Source organism: Misgurnus anguillicaudatus, chromosome 25 (assembly GCF_027580225.2).
Source record: "Misgurnus anguillicaudatus chromosome 25, ASM2758022v2, whole genome shotgun sequence".
Classification (NCBI taxonomy): Eukaryota; Metazoa; Chordata; class Actinopteri; order Cypriniformes; family Cobitidae; genus Misgurnus; species Misgurnus anguillicaudatus.
In genome coordinates, this window is record NC_073361.2 from 7,639,059 (window position 1) to 7,660,116 (window position 21,058).

The 21,058-nt window shown below is 37.5% G+C and overlaps 1 long non-coding RNA gene across 1 annotated transcript; it reads right to left on the reverse strand.

Moving 5' to 3' along the window:
* Positions 1–1,050: 1,050 nt before the first annotated feature.
* Positions 1,051–20,875, reverse strand: LOC129426625 (uncharacterized). Its single transcript, XR_008638490.2, has 3 exons — positions 20,606–20,875; positions 20,220–20,487; positions 1,051–2,148 (listed from the first exon to the last, which is right to left on the reverse strand). It is a non-coding gene; the product is annotated as an uncharacterized lncRNA (long non-coding RNA).
* Between the last annotated feature and the right edge of the window lie 183 nt (positions 20,876–21,058).

A 21,058-nucleotide genomic window follows, 5' to 3' on the forward strand; every position in this document is an offset into this window, starting at 1 on the left:
AACGGAAAAAAACTGTATGCTAATAATTGTTGTAGACAAAATAGTATTTTAAATCTAGGTATACACAAAAAGGCTTTATGAAATACTATATATGGGCACTTTTTAAAATTGTTGCACCGCTTGACTTTGCCATCGCAAATCATGTGTTTTTTTCTGCTCTTCCCAGCGAGGACCATCGATACCCGTTGATTTTTTATTGTCCGTAAAATTTTTGCCGCCTCCCAAACATATGTGGGAAGTATAGCTGCTTTGTCCATCATCGCCTCCATTTTTTGGGGATTTTTATGGCCTACCTCTTATTTTTCATATCATAATCAGTTAGATCTGTATATGTAGCTGGGGTAAGAATACATATGGACCCCAACCATGGCTAATATCTGTTCAAAAATCGTTTACTATGGACTTAAGAACCATTAAAAAAGGAACGGCGGTTAAATAAAGTGGCTGTCTAGAGGTGGGAGGGGCTTGCGCAGGAGGCGGGGCATTGAAATGAGCCCCATGAGATAGAAAGGAGAGGGGGCCGTACATTCAGCCCTAGTTATTTACTTTGACCCACAATCGACGGGGTGTACTCGCAGGGCACATGCCAAACTCTGCGGGCGGGCGGAGCTGCTCTGCCCCCTTCTTCACCTCTACATGTATGTTTCCATCGCTTCATCTGTGTCTTAAATACACGCTGAGAATTCCTCCTATATCTTACATAGAAATCAATAATCTACTTTAGGACTGTGGTACAACAAACTCAAACCAGTGGCTTTATCCCACCCAGATGTAGCTGTTTATTTTAACCTAAAATCCGAACATACAGTGTTTTTGTAACTGGATTAGACTGCACCAAACAAAACACATTGCGGTTAGCATAAAATCGTTTGTTTCAGGTGGAAGCAACTAAACTAATTTTGTTCATGGTTTTTGAGGTTCAGGACAATTCATACAAGCTTTCCATGTAAGCATCTGTCAAATTTAACACGGTAGAGACTTTAATGTCAATAAAAAACAGGTTAACTTACCGTTTTTTGATGCTGTAAGTCTACTGGTTATGCTATGCACCATTATAAGCTTAGTTTCATGTCAATATTTACATTTAGCATTGTTTATTCCCAGCTGCCCTGCCATCCATTTTGGGGTCACGACCCACCAATTGAAAACTAGTGTATTAACAAGCACCAGTCACCATCATGATCTCCTCACTGGCTTGGATAACCATTAGCGTGAGGTTGCAAACAACGGCTGGAAAAGCACATACTTAGAGAGTTTCTTATGAAGAGGTTAATTGGTTCGGCGTTTCGCGTCTACGGGTTCGAGAAAAATCAGGCTTCCGTCGGCGCGCCGTAGCTGGAGGACACAATTATCCAAATCAATTTCGACGACGATCTCCGCTATTGCGAGAGCCATTAAAATTTAATCCTAAATAAACGTAACATTTGTAATTCGGCGAGACAATTTCATAAACGTGTAAAACTCTCTGATAAATTATGCATGGCGTCGACTTCGGCACATAAATAAACTGGCAATTAAATGCGGCATTATGTAGAGGGAAACGGAGAAACAGTTTTAAGATGTTAATTATTCAAATGAGGAAAGCGGCTGAACTCTACCTGCCTGCTATTGATGTGATCAAGGTGATTAATACGTCGCTATTAGTACGGTGATCCCATTGCAGTGGCGAGGGACAGCCTTGATTTATTTACTTTGTACAATTAGGCTATGTGATTAGAAGTGCAAACATAATTGGATTTTCAAGACCCGTACGCATGTAATTAGAGCTGCAATGCATCTCGCTTTGTGATCTGAGCTGATGGGCTACCGGGTGATGGTTGAGTTTAACCCCTGTTAGGGACGAAAGAGGAGTCGCTGGCGTCGCCTTGAACGCGGATCAGAAGCCTGTTTCAGAGCGCTTAATTGATTGTACAGTGTTGTCAGAGTGTCATAGCGGGAAATAAAAAGAGCGATGTGAAGGCGTGGGAGAGATTGCCGCGGGGGGAATTGTGCATTGTGTCCTCTGCACGTATCGCCCTCGGTTAGCCGCGACTGGATACGGGAGGGCGAAACCTGCCGCGGTGCCACGCTGGATACGACGCCCCTCCGTTAGAGAAGATGCCAAACGTCTCCATGTCATTTCAATTACCACCTCAGAGGTGCGGCAACCTGAGGAGACAAGGAATCAATGTTTTAATTCATTTACTTGTTTTTAATTAAAACACCATGGACTGGCATTAGTCTGCCTTAACAAAACAGTCTGTTGTTCGACAGTGCCATGATGCGATATGTAAATATCATGATACTTTACAGTATAAAAACAACCATAAAATCATACAAAAAATTATTGCAATATTTACATACCAAGGTATTATTTGATTAACAGTGGAAAAAATGGCTTTACTATATTAACCGTAGTTTATATAGCAGAATGATGGTTGTTTTGTAGTAACCATGGTTTAGTTCACTGTAAAACCATACGTAAGCTAAATACACTGAGTATTTTAAAATAAAATAATTAGCCAGTAAACGACATCACTTCTGCCCATTTATGGCTAAGCGTGTGACAAAAAAACTATTTATTTCCAGAATTTGCGCAGTGTGTAGCACAGACAGCAGAGGTTTGTGACCAGCGGTTGCAGGATTGGACACAATTTGAGTTTAAAGGGGGACGGCTCTTAGTCAGCTGGGCATCCAGTGTGATTGCCGGCCCCGGGCCCTCAATGGAAAGTTGTGGCGAGAATCCGTGGTTGCCAGGCACCTCCTGAGGTGACTCTATCAGAGCCAGTCAAGCCTGAAATCAATCACTCAAACCTATCAAAGGCTGCCCTGCCCCGCCATTGTGAACCAGCCATCTGGGCCTCTGCTTACTGTCTGCAATAGTTTCTTTCTGTGTGAGCGTGCGTGTATTTGCATGTTTAACTAAACGAATAGACGGGTTTATGACAGCTTTCACCGTCGCACATGTTTTTTTGGTGCTGTTAAACGATTTGCACTCGTTCCCACTGCAAGTGACGTCTCGGCTCAGGAGTGCAGTTGATGTGCATTAAAAACCCCAGTTTTTGGCATCGGGGTCTGAGGTTGTAGCTCCCTAACCAGGTGCAGAGGAGAAAGGCCACGCTCTCGGCCGGGCGCGGGCAGCCCTCCCAGGCCTGCTGCTGACCAATATAACTATCTGTCCTGAGCCGGGGCTATAAACATATCATCTGCCATTGGAGGGCAGTAGAACACAGAGCATATATCAGTTTATTGTCTCTCTCGCACTACAGGCCTTTCACGGTAGTGCCGGAGCGTGGAGATACCGTGGAGAGGTCAGGCCGGTGAACGGGTTAGCCGTAACCATAAGATGTAAAGAATGTCTAAGAAATATTTTTTCAACTGATTTTTACATTAAAAACAAGCACCAGCCCTTCTCTAAGACAACGCAGACCTCTTGTACGTCCCTTTATGAGATAACTCCGGAATTGTTCTCCCTTGAAATTTATAGAAGGGTCTCAGTTTGCTGTTCGAATTGGACGGATCTGCATTTTTATGGCATTTCCCGCAGCTCCAGCCGCAATCACCAAATGCTAATTTTATGAGCAACTGTATTTTCCGGGATGGCACTTGGAAAGATCAAAGCTATTACAAAATGAACCTAACACAGCAGAGGTGCAAGCAGTTTATTACTCCGGTCGGAACGCAATATAGACAATCCCTCAAAACCTCACCTAGGATAAGTGTAGTCCAACACACATTACTGTCCCCGATCAATTTAGAAAGTCTGTTCTGGGTTGAGGACACCTTTCTTTTGTAATACCCGCTCAGAAAATCCTCTCATATGCATTGGGCTGTGATAATCTATCATTCCACAAATTGAGATATAAAGCCTAGTTTAGCTCTATTCTGAATTCGATTACTTGTACGTGGCCATGCCGGTAAATCTTCAATCTCTGTCCTTTATCGGGTAATATCAATGTATAATTCACCAAATCTAATTTTAGCAATATGTGTTTTTGGACGGATCATCAAAAGATACCGTGATCCTCAAATGTCCTATTTGATTATTTTTGTAGATTCTATTTTAAGTTTTTCTATCTCGACCTTCAAGGTTTATCCTCAAGTTTACAAAAAGCAAAAGACATATAGAAAAAAACGCAATAAATGTAATTTTTTTATTTTTAACACTATTTATTTTTAACATTATTTATTTTTAACATTATTTATTTTTAACATTATTATTTTTAACATTATTTATTTTTAACATTATTATTTTTAACCTTTGAAACCGTTAATTGTTTAATTGTATTATTATTTGTTTTAAATGTTTTTTTTTTAGGTGATTTGTAGTTAATAATTATTTTCACTTTTTTATTTTATGTCTCTTTACATTTATAGAGCAAACTTTTATTATATTTTGTAATAGCCTTAACATATTTTGCAGTATATTAGTATGTTTGCTCAAACATTATTTTAACATTTTACTGCTTCAAATCGAGTAAACACTTTATGAAAAAATATTTTCAAGCACCTCAGAAATATATTTTTTTATATATAAAAAATAAGGCCAAAAAAGAATATTTAAAAAAAAATAAACACTATGATCAAAGCAAATATGCTTATACCAGAAACTTTTTCGTATTGTGATCAAATTGTTGAAAGAATGGATTAAAAAAAAGAAACAATTTCCTCTAAATTTCGTTTTGAGAGTATAAAATGTTGTTTGCTCTTGTACATGTATATATATTTTGTCTCGGTCCATTTTGTAGCATGTAGCATTAAGCCACGGCCCGTTCAAAGTCCCGCGTGCAATGTTTCAGATCTGACCTGCTCTTTTATGTACACGTTACCTCCTCGCTGTGAGGGAGTCCCAGGGTTAGGAAACTCACTTAGACGGACTTCTCTATAATCTAACTGAACCCCAAAGACCGGCTCCAAAATATCTCACACAACTATCTGTTTGTTAAAGTTTAACATTATGCTGTTTACTTTTTTACCAAGTTTAGAAACTTAAACAAACGAGAATGCTTAAAATATTATGTATAAAACATTACCGCACAAACATGCACAATAATAACAAACTGAGAAATATAAAGCATAAAGGATGATGTTTTGCTTTGTGATTTCAAATAATAATAATGATAAAAAAGAATATAAGAATTAGAAAGGTCAAAAATTCATAGACATAAAGAAACTAGAGGAAGAAAGAGAGCGAGAGAGGGAGAGAAAAAGAGGGAGAGAGAGAGTTAGTCAAAACCTGGATAATAAAGGCAACATTTTCAAACATGGTTGCCATGTTTACAAGTGCCAGAGGGCAAAGCAAGACCTTTATTTCCCTCCTGCTAATTGTTTGATTTCTGTGCCACTTGAGAGTCAAGCATTGTGGTGAGGGAGCGAAGCTAAGAGCAAAAAGAAAAAAGAAAAGTGATAGAACGAAAGAGAGAGAGAGCAAATTTGCAGAGATCACACATTGCCCCTTCTTCATTTGTCTGTTACATGATGGTAGCTTGAGGCATATTTCTCTCTGGAGCTTTGCAGAAATACCAAGTGGTGATATCCCCTGTCGCTCGTCTCTCAGCTCACAACACACACACACACACTCTTGCTGTGCCACAAGCGCTTTGTTCTGATAGCAACACAAAGTTGCATTGTTATAATGCAACTGTATAGCGATAACGAATGGCGATATGAAGTGGTGGTTTCGGTTCATTTCATTAAGAGTCCTCGAGATGGACTCTCACGCACAGATGCATGTTGGGTAGATGGAGGAGCCGGGTGCACGGCGTGATCTTTAAAGCTCAACGCCATCTCCCCATGACACGGAGGCTGTCATCGGTTTGTTTCCGTGGAGATATTGTCGTCTCCTCCTGCGTTGATCCTGGTTCTCGCTACGGCAGGAGGTGCCTCTTAAAGTTCCTGTTAGCGAGTTACCGTGCAAGAGACAACACATTTAAGACAATCCACACAGCTGGACGGAGAGACAGGCACATTGGGAACACCAGGGAAAAAAGCACCAGGGAAAATCTTGGGCATGAAACAAGGCAAAGAAGGCCTGAGTCTTAGCCTCCACTGCCTTATCGCCTTGCGTTTATTATCATGCAAATAAACGTTAATCAAAAGACAAGGAGATTGTTTTAATCGGATTTTGAAGCCATTTTGCTCATGCTTGCCTTTCGAACCAGGGGAACAAAAAGGAAGCGTTGTTAGGCAGCAGTGGGTCGGAGAAACTCAGAGCGGTTTTAGCCTGCGAGAGACCCTGGCGACGGGGGCATAGCTTCACCATCACAGCTCACCTCAGGACCTGAACGCTCTGTATTTAAATTAGTTTGGAGGGAGGGGATGATAATGGCAATTAGAAGCTCTCCGTTTGTGGCCAAAGACCTAAAGTAGATAAAATGCAAAATGAACCTTTCGGCTCCACTTTAGCAACATCAGAAAAAGAGACCTTTACATAAAATGTGTCATAATTGTTGTAATAAATTACATCATTTGTGTAAATCATTTATAAATTTCATTCAATTTAATATCACTATGAATTGTATTATGGTTAATTAATAAATAAGATCCCAGGACTGATATGGTAAAATAAGTTACACTTCCTGAACCTACCACAAACTACTATAAAAAAAACCTTTAAGAGTTGCATATATTCATTGTTTATTATGCTATACACTTTTTGATACTTTTGAAATGAGGTATTCAGCACTGGTAATACTATTGACTCCTTTATGATGAATTACTTGCATTTTTCCTCATTTGTAATTCACTTTAAATAAAAGCATCTGTTAAATGAGCAGCTGTACATGTATATAAAACAGCCACGCAGTTTCATGCTACACTGCTACTTGTTGGAAAACATTTACTGCTAGCTACTGGAAAAACAACACTATTTCGAATAAAGCTGAGCTAGCATATTGCTAATGAAAAAATGTGGTTTAGTTTGTGGGATTTTTTTTCAGTAAAATCCCCAAAACTTTTCTGAAGACATACGATGGATTTATCAATGATAATGTTGAAAGTATTTAAACTTTAATTAATATAAATTTATAGTGATTATTCGTTGTATTTTTTATAATAAAAATGTACTTCATGGAGTTGAAGTACAATGATACAATATGGGTTTTAACTCATTCCCCGGCAGCATTTTTTTTTAAAGTTGCCCGCCCGCATTTTTTTTTATTTTTACAAAATGCCTTCCAGGAAAATTTTCTTCTGAAAATATATAAACATAAAAATATATCAAATGAAAGAACAGACCCTCTGCTTTCAAACAAACAATAAACAAACAAAACAGGAAAAAACTTTTTTTCTCTGCTTATAAACTCTTAAATATAAGTGTATTTTTTAAAATAAATTTTTTAGCAAAAAGCTGAAATAATTTAATTTTTGTGTAGGAATTTTGTTAAAGATCAGATTCAGAATGATTATCAAAACATACATAGAGTTTAAAATTAGTAAATAATGTTTTGGCTTCAGTTTTTCATAAATTGGTTAAGTCCGCCTTCAAGTATATATTGCAGATTAAAGGATTAGTAAATTTTCTTTAAAAAATCCAGATAATTTACTCACCACCATGTCATCCAAAATGTTTCTCATTTTAATGGACTTTAATGGACCTCAACACTTAACAGTTTTAAAGCAATTTAAAACCGCAGTTTCAACGCAGCTTCAGAGGACTCCAAACGATCTCAAACGAGGCACAAAGGTCCCATCCAGCGAAACGACCGTCACCCTCGGCAAGAAAAACAAAAAACATGCACCTCAAAACCACAACTTCTTTTCTTCCTCCAGCTGTGTGACATTGTGTAATGATGTGGAAGGGTCACGTATTACATATATGAAACGCAAATTTGTGGACCATTTTAAACAATAAACTGACACAAAGACATTAATTAGTATCATTCCACATACAACAACGTCGGAACGGTCCTCTTTCTCCACACTTGTAAACACTGGGGCGTAGTTTCTCATATGTCATCCGTGAACTCTTGACGTGATGACGTATTACGTGAGGTCGCGTTGGCAGGACAGCATTTCTTGCCAAAAATGAGAATCGTTTTGCTAGATAAGACCCTTATGCCTCGTTTGAGATCATTTAGAGTCCTTTGAAACTGCAATTTTTAAACTGCATTAAAACTGTTAAGTATGGGAGTCCATTAAAATGAGAAAAATCCTGGAATGTTTTCCTCAAAAAACATAATTTCTTCTCGTCTGGACAAATAAAGACATCAACATTTTGGATGACATGGTGGTGAGTAAATTATCTGGATTTTTTTTAAGAAAATTGACTAATCCTTTAATGTAATGTTCTTCAGAAACACTTTTTTAATGCAAATGTTTTCTCTTAATTGACGAGATAACTCATCAATGGAGGGGAAAGAGTTAAGCAATATATGAAGAAATAATGACAGAATTTTCATTTTTAGGTACATTTTCATTTAAGGACAGAACTTGATCATAGAGGAAATCATAGTTGTTTTACAAGATATTAATTTATACAATGTGAATCATATAAAAACATGTGATTATTACAAAAAGCATGCATGAAGGTTCACCCTAAACACCGGAAATGGGTTGAATGCAAATGGGACGAAAACATTATTAGCCACCGATTTGATAAAATGTAAAATACTTATGAAATATGAGATCGTGTTTGTAAATTATATAACTAAAACTAAATTGTTCATCTGTTCTTCAGAAAGTGACTGACGGTGACTGACTTTCGCCTTGTAGCCGAGGGTGCAGAGCGACAGATGCCCCTGCCAGTTTTAGAGCCTGGGCCCCGTCAGCTGCCAGCAGGCCCCTAATCCTTCCTAATGGGGATTGTCTTTTCACCGCTAATTTAAACCCTCAAACCACAGGACTGCCTCAACCTGAAGGCGCTCAATCCCAGCAGCCCTCCGCTACCCCAGAACCCCTCACCCCTTTGCTGGGCCCAAGCTCCACTCAGGCCTGGGGCCCTCAAACGCCACTGTGACAACCACCTTTCTGTCATTCCACACACTGATTGTATTAATCTTATCTTCGTTTAATTACATTTTTCAGGACTCTTGCCGCCTGCCATCTTTCCTCGCAGTGGGAGTCACCGAGAGGCCCTCATTTCACATACCATCTCATTTGGGTCCAAAAATCCCTGACACAATGGTTCATAGAATGAACATACTGTACAGGCGTAGGTAGGAAAATACACGTCCAACTATATTTCCGATGTGAAATCTATAAATTGCAAATAATCTTGAAATGATGCATGCCCAAACACATAAACGTTGCATTGGCATTAATGGGCCGACCCACAGCTGATGTCTGTTTGTTACTCGATTCTGAATGAGAACAGGTTCTTGGTTTCCAACCCTAAAAGTGACGCCTGGTAACAAACTATTTTTATAGCTCAGTACTAGAGCATACGATTTAGCAAAGCTTATGGGTTTGCTTTCTGAAGAATACAAAAACTGAGAAAATAACCAGATGCACTGCTAAAGGTAAACAACGCTTCAGTCGGAAGTTGCTTTAAGTGAAGAAAATGTACAGCAAAGTCTCAGTGAATAATGACTTGCTCACCTCCAACGTACAATCTGTGTACAGTTGTAGGAAAAAATGACATTGATAAACAAGGCGACACTTGAGTGCTCCTGAGTCTCTCATTTGAAGATTCTGTACTGTGAGACAGGTGGGTTTAATTGCGTGATGTCTAATTTGGGCCTGGTAGAGGGATGGATATGTGTGAATGTGTGTGTGTGTGTGTATGTGTATGTGTGTGTGTGTGTGTGTAGTCCAGATTAACAAGAGCAGCGTAACAGGTGTGCCTGTGATTTACGCTCAGTCTAATTAACCCATTCCAACAAGGAGAGAGTGGGAAAAAATCACATGATTACCATGCAATCAAAGATCATCTATTTTTCCCTCTCTCAATCTTTTTTAGCAAATAAACAACATGCGAGCTGATCAAACAGAGCCTAAATCCGAAAACTGCATACCATCCAGAACATTCCTCAAATTAACGTTACGCACTTGGTGTGCTGTCCAGCAAACAGTACCCTAGATCCAAACAAAAAGGATTACTTTAAAAATATATAGCATTGCAAATTATATGTAAATGTAAACAGTAACCAAATATCAAGACAATAATTATTTTTCTTTTGGATTATCTCCATGTTACATTCACTGTCAGAAAAGGTCCCAAGCTGTCAGAAAATCTACCATTTAGGTACAGATATACAGATGTGGACTTGTAAATATTAGCCTCCTTGATAAATATGAGCAAAGAAAGCTGTGAAAATAATTCCCAAAATGCAGTGTTTTGTTAAAGTAAATCAAATTGTGGGAAATTACATTATTGAATAAATGTTTTTCTCTAATACACACTGGACACAATTATTGGCACCCTAGAAAAAATGAGTAAAATATATCTGAAGTACATTACCATTGATATAAACATTTTCTTAGCACACCGACCGTAACGCCGAACGTGATTTCACCAAGTAGGATGTGATCCTGGATCAACACCATTGTTGGTCCTGGATAAACATTTTCATTAACCAATCAGATTGCAGGATTAGGATTAGTGTATATGTTAGGTTTAGGTTTAGGATTGGGTTAGGGGCTTTTAAGAAATACTCCTCAAACTATTATTTCACACTAATTTGAGGGTTTAAAAATGGTTAGGGTTTGAGTTAAGGGTAGGTTTGGGTATCTTTGATTAAAACATTGATCCAGGATCAACAAAAAAGTGTGAAATCACGGCGACCGAAGAGAACATAATGTTGTCCAGCAATGGCTTCCTATTTTACAGGGGAATAAATATTAAGTAACACAGTCCAAATCTCCTTAATCATTTATCACAATGGGTTGGGCTACACAAAATAAAATGTGGCTTTAAAGGGGACATATCATACAAATCTGACTTTTTTCATGTTTAAGTGCTATAATTGGGTTCCCAGTGTTTCTACCAATATAGAAAATTTGAAAAAGAACAACCCAGTAACTTAGTTTTGGTAAACCATTCTCTGCAAGCATGTGAAAAAATAGGTCAATGAAATATGGCTCTCCTTGTGGTGTCGGAAGGGGATAATACTGCACCTTAATCTGGACTATCCAACCACAGCACTGCCATTTATTGCAGAGATCAACTCATTTGCATTTAAAAGGACACACCCCCAAACGGCACATTTTTGCTCACACCCGCAAAGTGTCAATTTTAACATGCTATAATAAATTATCTATATGGTATTTTGAGCTAGAAATTCACATACGTACTCTGGGGACACCAAAGAATTATTTGACATCTTAAAAAGTCTTCTGAAATGTCCCCTTTAAGGAAATAGTTATACCATAGAAAATCTATTTCCACAATTTCCACAAGGGCAATAATAAAGACGTTTTTCGACGGGAGATGTTGCGAATCTTCCTGACAGAGGACGTGTGTCTATATCATCTTAATGCTCAGCAATGAGAATAATTTGAGTAGACAAAGACTCTCAAAGAATCACAGTTGGAGAACTTCAGAAATCAGCTGAATCTTAGGGTCAGAAAGCTAAAAAAAAATAAAAGTAAAAACAGCACCTCCATCACCACAAGTTGTTCTGGACACAGTTTAAGAAATCCTCTGCTCTCATGCAAAAACAAACTCCAGTATATTTATTTGCTGTACTGGGACTTTAAACATGACTGGGTTCTGCGGTCATATAAAACATAAAAGAGTTTTTTTGGCAGCAGGAACACGAGATGGCTTTGGGGGAAACACAGGGATTTAAAAAGTGCCTCATGTCTACAGTTAAATATACATCTGAATCTTTATTGTTGTGAACCTACTTTTATACCAGAGGTCCTTATTCAGATATATGGCTTAATAGATTATATCAAATACAAACAGACAGAAAAGTCAAAACCTGACTTGCTCTGCTGTAAATCTTATAATGGGCCATGGTTAAATCTTCCATCAAGACATTGGTTCATAACAAATATCAAAATCAACAAAAATGGGTCACTGAGCAAAAATATATGTCATAGTCATCCCAGTTCCCTGACCTGAACCATACAGAAAATGACTGAAGAGAAGACAGCATCAACATGAAGGGTCTGGAGAAAAAATCTAAGATCACTTGACATGAATTCTTCAACCTCATCAGACATCATAATACAACACTAAAAGCAGTTATTCTTTCAAATGGAGGTAGTAAAGATGATTAAATGAAGGGGGGGGGTCTATTTGAGAAAAAAAATACATTTATGTGACCCGCCCCACTTGAAAATATTTTTATCAATGAAACATTGGATTTTTGTGAAATTTTTCAAAGGAGAAACATTGTAGATTTATTTTTACAGCTTTCTTTGCCTATATTTATCAAGGGTGCCAATATTTTTGTCCACAAATGTACATTTGGTACCAATATCTACCACTGAGGTATTACTATAAACTCTTTAGTTGCAAAGGTGTACATTTTGAAAAGGAACCACCCTAGACCCAGAGTGACAACTAGGGGACTTTTTTAACTTTTTTTTATAGTAATAAAGGCAAGGGATACCAGTAGCTCCTGTAACAAAACTTCGGTCAATGTTACATGTTGAAAAGGAAAGAAATCTTGTTAGTTATTTACAATATTATCGGGTTAACATATTTAAACAAGCTTATAAATTGAGTGATGTCTAATTTGGGTTGAGGGTTATTTTGGATGTTTAAAAGAATAATTTACCCCCCCAAAATTAAATATCATATAATTTACTTACCTTCATGCCATCCCAGATGTAGATGATATATATGTCGAAAAGGAACACATATAGATATGTTCCTTTTCGACATATATATATATATATATATATTTTTTATATATATATATATATATATATATATATATATATATTTTTTTTTATCAATGTATGTCCTAGTATGGGACTCAACATACACAAGTGGTCCAAAAAGAACATGCGTTAATTTCAAAAGTCATCATGAAAAGTTAACCAAATCTCTTATTTATGTCTTCTAAAATGTAACGTTAGATGTGTGTGAGCAAATAATTCATATTTTGAATTTAAATGAAATTGAATATAAAACCCCCCATACATCTTAACGCTACAATGCAAAAATGTATCTGTTTTTGATAAGTGATTATTTTTGGTTTTGCTAAATAAGTTGAAAATAAAATAAACCACTGCTGTAGGTTTATAAAACGCCATTTAGATTAGATGTATGATGCATGTATGTGCTTTTTTGAGGTTCAACATGTTAAGAGTCCTGTATAAACATAGTGACGACATTTGTTTTTTAATTCTTTATTTGTTTCCAGCTAAAGAAGTCAATCAATAGGTTGGTTAAAGGTGCAGTGTGTAAATTTTGCGGCATCCAGTGGTGAGGTTGCGAATTGCAACCAACGGCTCACTCCACTGCTCACCCCTCGTTTTCAAACGCATAGAGAAGCTATGGTACCCGCAACTGAAAAAAAAACATGTAATTGACGGAGACAACTTAGTAAAAAAAGTTTGTCTGTTAAGGCATTGGTTCCCAAACTTTTTCAGCGTGCGGCCCCCCTTGTGGATGGTGCATTCCTTCGCGGTCCCCCTAAGAAATTTTGTGACCAAAAAACTGTTCTAAAACTCAACATTTTAATAAAAAAACATTAAATTATACAAAAAAGTGGTGCTTTTGGTTAGTAGCCTTATTTTCTAAGGTTTAATTACACCAAATTCATGATAAATTAATGTATTTCATAAAATGTCATAAAACTGGGGCCCCCCTGGCACCATCTCGCGGCCCCCAGTTTGAAAACCACTGTGTTAAGGGCTTCTGTAGAAACATGGCGGCACAAAATGGCGACTTCCATGTAAGGGGACCCTCTGTGTATGTAGATAAAAACGTCTCATTCTAAGGTAATAAAAACATAACGGTACATTATAAAAAGGTCTTTATACACCCCTGATAATATAGTTTTGTATATTATTTTGCATTTCTGTCAAGAGATCCTTTTAAAATTACACACTGCACCTTTAAATTTTTAGGGAAAAATTTGCATTGCATAAACTTCCCTATTAAACTTTAAAAATTAAGTTTTTATTTAACCATAATTAAATACAGCTAATTTGTATCACATTTTATCATAAGTCGTGTGACATGGCTAAGGGCGTAAGCACATGCTTATGTGAACAAACCCAAAATTACACTTCATAATCATAACCCTTGTCAGAGGTGCAGAAGCACAGGAAGTGTAAAGATGTCAAATTCCCTTGCCACTCAATTGTCAGACAGTGAATTGGGCTCGTGATGCGTGGTTAATGTGCTAAAAAGCTAATATAAAGGTGCTAAGAATACCACAAGCAAATATGTACACAAGCATAAAGACGGTGCAAGACATAACTAATGAAAAATAGCCATGGCTGACCCAGAGAGCCCTGCGATATTATTTACTATGCATATTGAGTGCAAGTTTCAGATATACCAATAGTTAAATCCATGAAATCTCATGACAGACTTGATCTTGGTGGACGCCCAGCTCCTGGTCTAAGCAGTGTAATGGGATCAAGGTACAAACATGTGGGACACTGATTACAAGTGTGCGCTGAGGTTCAAAAGGTGTATGGATGCAAAAGAGGGCAGCAATACACCAGATTTCAGTGCTTCGAACCTGTGCTTCAAGTGGAGCTGTGAACATATGTAAGTGTGCAGATAGGCGGGTGCATTTGAATAATTTGTCAAGGGATTGAAGAGATAGAAAGCTTTTGATGGGATGGCATGCACTAGACAGGGACCGAGGGGGGGGCGGGGAGGGGACATGGTATCAGACAACGGCCCGCTTTCAAAACTTCAAAGTTTATTTTGCGATACAAGAGGAAACATCTCTTGCTTCTTTTATTTTTTGGTACATTTTATGGATTTTATGCTTTTATAAACATGAGTGGCTTATGTGCGAATGAATAATCAATGTTCTTTAGCTAACAAAGTAAGTAACAAAGGATGAAACTAAAACAAACATTTCAAAATGAAATAAACTGAAATAAAACTTCACAGATGCCTTCATTATATTTGCTAAAATGTGTTAAAAAGGGTCTGTACTGTACATCAAATGACAAATCAGAGTATTTTTTTGCAACAGTTCGATTTATTTATATATGTTTGTACAAATGAAATCAATTCACTCACTTATTTTAACTTATTTTTTATCTCTTAGATATAAATAAAATGAAATGAAAAGCAAATGAAGATTTCTGCTTAATCGTAAAAAAAAATCATGAGCATTGATCCTCATATTTGCGCACTTTTGTTTTAAAAATGCATTACTTTTCGATTACATTACGATTCGTCAAGCCCCATCATATGAGCACTGTGCTACCCAAAGATGACAATGACCAACCGCAACAACTGTGTAAACAATAACATAGAGTTGGAGCTGCGGCTTTGCAAAAGTTCAGCTGTTCAAACTCTCTTTATAAGCACATTGAGTGGTTTATTAATTACACAAACCCTAAAACAAGTGCATAAGCACTAAGATGCATGTTTTTACCACTAATAAGAACATATAACATGACAGATGACTTTAATGTGAAAGTGCATCATTCGTATTCTATTAAATGGAGGTTTGCATTAGGGATGTCAATTTATGCAATTTTCCATATTCGATGATCGTTTAAATTAACTTTATGCAATTTTCCATATTCGATGATCGTTTAAATTAACGATCAATTAATCGAATAATCATCAACAGTAATCGTGCAATAAGCCTTTACTGCAGTAGAATACACTGTAAAAAAAAATCCGTAGAAATTACTTGCAGCTGGTTGCCGGTAACTTACCGTAGATTTAAATTTATGTTATTTACTGGCAACATTTTGTTCAAACTTAAATGAACATTAAACATTTACAAGTCTTTGTCTTTACAGAGTAAAACTAAAATAACAGCATCAAGTCAAAGCATTCTGGAAAACAAAATCTGAAGAAAAAAAAATGAAAAAGGTTGATGATGATTTCTGGTTCCCAGAATGCTTTGCATAAGGCTGCTATTGTATACTTTTATTCTGTAAAGATAAAGACTTGTTAATATTTAAAATTTATTTAACTTTGAACAAACTTTTGCCAATAAATAGCATAAATTTAAATCTACTGTAAGTTACCGGCAACCAGCTGCACTTAACACTATAAGTTCTAAGGAATTTTTTTACAGTGTATAGCCAATGACATAAAAGTGTGCGTAAAAATGCCAGCTTCCTCATGCGAATGAAAATATTTTATTTTGTCTAAATAACATGCTAGTGGGATTGCAAAATGAGTCAATGTTGTTGGTGTTTTGATAAAAATCATCAATTTAAACCTTATCTCGTAATGAAAATATAATGACTAATAGACACAGTGTATAACTCTGCCTCACATGGGCACTTTGCACAGTCGCATAAAAGTCCATGTGTCCATGTCAAAATAAAAGTTTCATTATCATCAGGTGTTATTTTTCTAGTTGTTCACTTCGCTTTGTTGTAATTATATCCAAGAAGCACACAAAGGGCACTTTTCCCGTCGCCACCTCAGCTTAGACCTGTGGCGTACTTTCAACAAAGAGGCCTATATTATGGAGATGGCAACCTTCCATTAAAAATCAGCCAGTAATAATGATCATCAATAATGATGATCAATGATATATGTTGCGGCTTTTAGAGTGTAACGACAGTCAGTTACAGTTTACATTTTAGTTTCTTGCCAGAATTTAAGATTACATTTGAATCTGTTAATTAAAATCGGCGTCTGGTCTTCTTCCCTGTGTATAGCAGCGTTAGCAGCGTTGCTAATCTTGCCGGCTTCCCTGAAGAGGGTCTTTGCTTTCAGTATCCTAACCGTATTTGCATGTTCTGCATCGGACCCTCTTAGATCCACTGCGGATGCCATTTCGTGGCATTGGCAGCCAGCCTCGTCTCGCATGACGTTAATAGCCCAGGTGTGTGTTTGGCATCGAGCATCATTGTGGTCATGGCAAGTTTAACTTCTGCGAGCTCGCTTAATTTTTGCGCAGGCGCCGCACACACATTAAATTCTTATCGATAATTAATCGAAGATCGATTAATTGTTAACATCCCTAGTTTGCATCCTAAATAGTGCACTTAGTTCAACCAACTATTGCCACAGACTACAGTATAAACGTTATATCAACTTGTTTTAAACACGTATCCGCTTTGAGCTGCAAACTCTGTCTGTTTCTGTCATGTGCAGTATAAATTCACACCAGGGGCTCGGTTATAAAAGTAAATACAAATGGTGAAAAAGGTAAAAGCCGTTGTGCAGTTATAACACTGTGGCAGACCACATGAGCAAGAGGCAAACTATTATTTGAGCTCTTTCACACTTGTACGTGCATACTCAGGCTGCGTCAAAATATCCAAATACCTTACAGTCTTTGTACTTGACTACTTACATGACGTATTTCCAGTATTTGGGCCAAGTGTTCTAGTGGATGTGAAGATCCCAAGTGTGCACGTAGAATTATTCACATGATGGGACACACTTAGCAAGTGTAAAAATGTCAATCCAGGTGGCAGCAATTTGCACCAAAAAAGCTATTTGTTTTTATTTACTTTTAATTTATATTTAACAAGTTGTCCTTTAAATAAAATGAACATTTAAACACACTGAAATGAACATTTTCTGTGAGCTTCATTATTAAAAAACATATTTTCATTATAAAAAAAAAAAAAAAAAATAATGTGCCATCATAATCTTCGATCAAAAACACTAATCTTCTCCCCTCCTTTAAACGATCTCTCTTTACTTCCGATCATATGGTATGGCAGGTGTGCGGGGTCCGGGAGAAGATCGCTTCGATTAGCAATTAGCAACACAACTCAAATGATCCAGTCAGTTCTCAGAAGATGAATTCAAGTCCAGCCCTACCTTTATTTCATTTCAAAAGCTGGTTTTACTCGGATATACGTCACCACATGGAAAATAAGGCAATCGCTACTTCCGTTACATGTTGACTTTAAAGTTTATTGTTTATTCACTAGTCCCTTAATAAATGACACATTTAATGTTGTTTCTAACTATGTGATACAGGCAGTTGCAGATGTTTTACAAAATACATAACAATGCAGTTTGTACCAATAAATGTGCAATTAGAAGTTTGCGAGGTCTGGGCGAAAGTTTCACGATTTACATGCAGATCATGATGCATGATGGGATACGCTTAGCTTTGAAACTCTGGTATAGACGAGGATCTTTTCTTTTTTTTAATGGTGTAGTGGCTTTTGCATCTGAGCTGTTCATTTTTTTATGTGATCCTGTAGCTCAATTGGTAGTGTAATGCATTGACATTGCAAAGTAATAGGTTCGATCCATATGGAGCACACAATGAGAATCAATTAAGTACTGTATATATTAAAAACACTGTAAGTTACTGTAAATTAAAATGTCTGCCAAATGCGTACATGTACCAGATAACTCATATTTTTGAAAGTTGTGTGCTATTACTATTTCAACAATTTGTGTCTTATTCTTAAAAGCAGTGGTTCTCAAAAGGGGGGCGAGTCCCACTTGAGGAGGCCCCAGTTTTATGACATTTTTAAAATACATTAATTCATCATAAATTCTGTGCATTAAAATAAGAACACTAACCAATAGCACTACATTGTATCATTTTAATATGTTTTGTTATGTTTCAAAATTTAAGACTGCTCTAAAGGAATTTACAAAAGACCAACCTCTGACCAATTATGTTCTGTTATGCCTCTTAATTAAAAATCTCTAATGCTGCTTGAAAATCATCTCGCCGTCCGTTCTTTTTCGTCTTTGAAAGGCGTTCTGGAAATATTGGTTTTCATTGGATCGTTCCAAGTTGAAGACGAGCCCCCACGCTTGTGAAAGTACAAGAGGGTTCCTATAATACCCCCCTTCAGCTAAAGATCACGGAGAAAAGGATTAACAAATTCAATTAACAAACCAAAGTACTTTATAACTGTTAATTATGTGCCTCCCCTAACTGCTGTAAGGCCACCAGTTTCCTTTGTGCAGAGAAAAGCTCATCTGTCCTAATTGACCTCTGGGGAGCGTTCAGGGGGAGCAAACATCTTACGCAATCCCACAGCTTGTATAAACAAACTGACAATTCACTTTGGTGTGGAGTGACACCCTGTGTAACTGTGACACAAACTCAAATGACCCTGAATGTGCCCCTAGAGAATAGACCTCCCTCTCTCTCTCTCTCTCTCTCTCTCTCTCTCTCTCTCTCTCTCTCTCTCTCTCTTGCGCTCTCTCACTCTATTAAGATGAAAATAAGTATACGTGTAGAATTGACTCAGGCGTACACAGATAGTTTTGTTTATTCCACTTATAATTGTGAATGACGTCTATTGGAGACCAATTAATATTCTGTCTAATCGCTGAAAAGTTTGGCAACAGATTGTCCTGTTTCTGAGTAAACACAATCAATTTTGCATGGATTTATATTTTTCAAAACATTGCTCTGTTTGAGAATCCCAATCAGCACAACATAGCAACACTGACTCAACCAATGGCATGTGTTTGGGGCGGGGCCATTTGTTTGCCAGACTTTTTTGCTATTTGGTGTTATGACACTAGTGACACAAAAATGATGTACTTTACATTTAAGTTGATCTATTAACTATAAGGAGCTCAGATGCAAAAGGCGATAAACGCCACATATTAGATAAAAATATTAACCGAATGCTCTCAGCACGTATTATACGTTCATCAAATACTTTTGCTTCAAATCCCGGCCTCAGGACATTCAGAAATATGCTAATTTACAAAAAAACATGTCAGATGCATTTTATTATACATTTATATCATATACACCTTTAAAACTTTATTTACATCTATATAATTTTTAACTATTAACTACTTTTATTGTGATTCAACACAGTTACATTGTTGGTATGTTTCTCAGTAACTTAAGGTAGCAATAAAAAAAAAAGATTCATCACTGCACTTGATTTTTTGCGAAACATTTTTCATGAAGTTTCTGATTTTGAAAGGCATACAATTTGAGGTGGGGGAACCATTAAAATAGGTGCCGGATGCAATTCCAGCTTGTGCTGGCACAAATCAAGCCCCTGGTCTCAAACATATAAGCTTCAAGTTTAACAAACTGCTTTTAATTTTAGTCATTGCACTCTTGAGCGTGATAATCGCTGTCTGCGCAAATAGACTGCGAGAGTATTGTGTGTGTTTCCGTGCACAATAGAGGGAGGGCCTGTCTAATTTAAGGGCTGACCATATCACGCACCCCTTTCCATACCGTGACCCCATCTCCTCACCCCACCAGAGTCCCGAAACTCACTTTCTTGACATACAGCCGATGCCATTATCAATCTCTCAGCTTCCAGAGAACGTCCGGCCGTCCAGCCGTGGCACAGGCCCATTCCTCCTTTTCCGAGTCATCACCGTCGGCCGGCAGCCTGGATCTCCGGCCGTAATGACCTCCTCCACGGCCCATCCATCAGTTGGCAATTACAACATCTGTCGCTATTGCCGAGAAGCGTAGATGGCTCAGGCGAGTCTTTTCCTTTACAGCGCCACTGCCCGGATCCCCCCGATTATGTCTGAAACTAAAAAGGGTGGACACGCACGCATTCACTTTGTGAAGGCAAATGCGGCAGCCTCACAAAACAGACAGACATGTTGACAGCAAACACAAACATGGCTAAACAAATGGTTCACGCCTACCTCTTTAGATTTCCATTCCAATGCACTTGGCTACTCTGAGAAAGTTCTCTATCTTCAATGAACGGAGAGGACCCTACCAGCTGCCATCGGCCCTCTCTACTACAAAGAGGAGCTTTCAGCGCTGAACAATAAGAAGCTCGCCCCTTTTATCCTCTTAAGTTCTGCTCCGGCGTATATTAACTCAAAAGGCAGATCAATCCCTGACAAACATCTTAAAAAGGCCATTGGCCTTATTTGATTAACGACTTGTGCCGAGGCGCTTTCAAACTCATACTTTGCATCTTAATATCTCAATGCTTGTCATATCATTAGGGTGGAACATTTTGATATTCCACATCTAAACAAACGGCGACCTTCAACGCAGATTACGACGTCAGCGTAAATTGCAGCACGCAGAATCTTGCAGCAAACAATGGCTTTAATCTGTGGAGATGAGTTGTTTGTGCAGTTTCA